The sequence below is a fragment of the Schizosaccharomyces cryophilus genome (assembly GCF_000004155.1).
Source record: "Schizosaccharomyces cryophilus OY26 unplaced genomic scaffold supercont4.4, whole genome shotgun sequence".
Classification (NCBI taxonomy): domain Eukaryota; kingdom Fungi; phylum Ascomycota; class Schizosaccharomycetes; order Schizosaccharomycetales; family Schizosaccharomycetaceae; genus Schizosaccharomyces; species Schizosaccharomyces cryophilus.
This window is the reverse complement of record NW_013185627.1, coordinates 1182846-1186032: the sequence shown is the minus strand read 5'-3', so window position 1 is coordinate 1186032 and position 3187 is coordinate 1182846.

The following is a 3187-nucleotide window of genomic DNA, read 5'->3' as shown; positions in this document are numbered from 1 at the left end:
TCTTCTTAAAGCAACAACTTATCGAAGCCTCTAGCATTTAGCATTTAGCATTTAGCATTTTACTACCTAAACTTCTTTATAATATTGTATAATATGACATGTCGAAAGAGGCACTATTATCTTTACCTTTTCTTGCCAAGACGCAATAGCAATAGCAATACACTAACCCTTTTGAAATGCATTTTCAGTCGTGTCGAATGCACAACACTTTCTCAATCCTTTAACCAATCAATCTAATTGAACGGTACTTTATATTAATTTTCATTTTGCAAAAGTTTCAAGCTACCCGGATCAGTCAAACTATACAAGCCATCGCTTTAAGTGACTGTTTCCGATATTGACCGTCGGTTCTCGTATTCACTTAAGCCACCCGATAGCCCCAAAAACAGCGTGCTATACTTAACATTAAGGTATTCATAACAAAGCCAGACATAACAAATTAGAAGATGGAGAATGTTCGCGCGTAAATCATTCAATCAAATATGGATTTTTTGTTTGCACTCTGTTTTGACTAGTTGACTCTGGTGTACTTCTCATTAGTACAGCATAAAACAGTATAACAAAAAGTAACATGATTGTAAGCGCTATTAAGGGGCACTTCACAGGAACGGAGGGAGGATTTGCAGAAAACTGACGTGGGGTTTAAGGAATTGCAAAAGTGAATCTGTTCTAATATTATAATTTTAGGGTAGCCCCATGAAAGTTGGATGGATGGATGGAGTGTTGGTACGATATGAGATATTTGCAACAGGCAATATCGTAACTAGCTTTTAGGCTATACTTTGTATGAATTTATGTTTGTTCTAGATTGCACTTTTTCATGCATCCCTTTTCCCTTTCTTTAATTGAGAAGGAACACTAATTTTAGAGATCCCTTACTTTCATGACAGTGCTATGTCAGCTTTCTGTCTCGTTCGTTTATTGAGAACTTACAGTTTGGGATTCACAGACTTATACGAGAACTTTTTGGGACATAAGAGCTGACGTAATATACCAATAACCCCCTTATCTGTTATATCACATATTACGCGTGCACAATGCCGTTTTGAAGAAAAACGAGCATCATTGGTAAACAGAAGCGGTTTTTGATATGGATTCGAATCAAAAAATTCAAAAGTAAAAGGTAAGTACTTCGTTTCATTATTGACAATACTTCCATGAAAGGAAAAGTAATTTCGCATAATTCTTGATTCTTTCACGTTTAAAAAAGTTATGATGAATGATTGCAGCAATTAACGGGTTCTCTAGTTGCTCAGCTTAGTCTTACATTTGTCCCTTACCCTACATTGGGTTCCAAGAAAGGTGGCACATTTTTCTTAAATAGAACTGTCAATGGAGACTTTTGATACCTTAGCTTAGCAGCTCTTATCTTCTGGTACTGTTCACCCAAATATAATGAGAAACGCTCAATCCGGCATTTTTTCTGAAAAATCGAGCTGAAAAATTGACAAGTAGCTAGTCTTTCAAGTCTTTCATAAAATATACTGTTCTACTCTTGTACAAGTCCAAATTTAACAACCACAACGACTATAAAAAAGTAGTAGACATCATCAAAGTGACTAATTATATGAAAAAAGCTTCGAAAGCTACCCTCTTGTTATTCCAACTGGCTCAAAGTGTTTGTTACGTATTAAAGTATAGAAAGTATTCCAAATTGCAAAACTCTGTGGGTTTTACTGTTTCAGATTCGTGAAGAATGACTACAGTTGACTTGAGGATGCGGATATGATGATTGCTTTAATAGTAACGAATCCACTTTTGAATTTCCAGAGAGCATCTTAAATTTAGTTATATCATGTAAGAATCCTTACGAAGAGCATTTGGTTTCCGTTGTTGATCATGCCTCTTCAATAAGCAGAATTGTTATGCAACGATCATTCCCTCCTCCGCCCTATAATGGAAATACGAACAACGATTCGATCTTTTGCATTCAGGAGAGATGTATCATAAATGAAAGTCATTTGGATTGCATGAACTAAGAAGCAAAACTTCTAGCTAAATAAAAGCTTCTCTCCAAATGGATCCTTTATTTTGTCCGGTCTTGTAGCCTAACAACCCCTTCTATAGCTATAAATAAAAGATGTGTCGTTTATTGCTGTTTACCAAAATGTACATTATAGTTATAAGAGGGAGGTTGAGATTGTTTAACACGAATGCAATGACTTGTTTTGAAAGAAGAAAGCCTGATGCCAAAGTTAAAATGGTATAACTGTTTAGCCAAATGTTCGAAAAATCACCACTTTATAATAAGAGTATATCCTCAAAATGTTAACTATATTTGATCATACATCGTATTTAACAGGAGATTCATCATTGTTCTCTCTTTCTCTCTCTCATATAGAAAAATAGAAACGGACGATACTAACGAAAGATGTCGAATTTAAGGTGAGCAAACCAAATGTAAGTTTATAAGAGATTTAAGTTTTTATAGGAGCTGGCACTTATTTGATGTTCTTTCCATTGTCGTATACGAGTAAAAAAGCCAGCCGAAATGCTCAGCTTTTGAGGACTCAAAGAATTATTACTACTACTCTAGAGATGCAAATAAAAAACCTTTATAATTCTACGCATTAAAAAACCTCAAACTGTGGTAAAAAAACAAAAAAGAAAACAAAAAAGAAACCGTGTTCTATAATTCTCGTTTACTAAAAGAACATTCAACAGGTAATCAGATTAGAAGAATCAACAAAAGTTCTGTAAATCTCACTTTTCAATTTTTAGTCAAAACATACAGCGTGCTCTAATAGTACGTCGAAATCTCATATATTATATTGTGCATTATAATAAATCGTCTTGTAAAGGTTGAGTATCAAAATAAAGCATAGTTTATTATATTGAATTTACTGTATAAAGTAATATATGTACTGTACTGCGTAGTAGTACACAATACTACGTCAAAGTTGCGTTATACTCAATTTATATTATACTTACTATTCGTTTCTTAAAGATGAGCAAAAGATTTGATATACCACCATAAGAGATGATACTGAAATGAAACAAAACTGTGTTGTGTGAAAGCAATCCATAGACTGGGTTTTCAATCCATTCTTCTTGTCCTTTAAGCTTGTAAAATATAATACTGGCTTCAAAATAAGCAAAATTAGTCTTAGAAGGTTAAGACCTTTCGTTTCAGTATGCAATATGCTGTCTAGTACGTATTTATGTAACGAATTGACAAGAGATACAC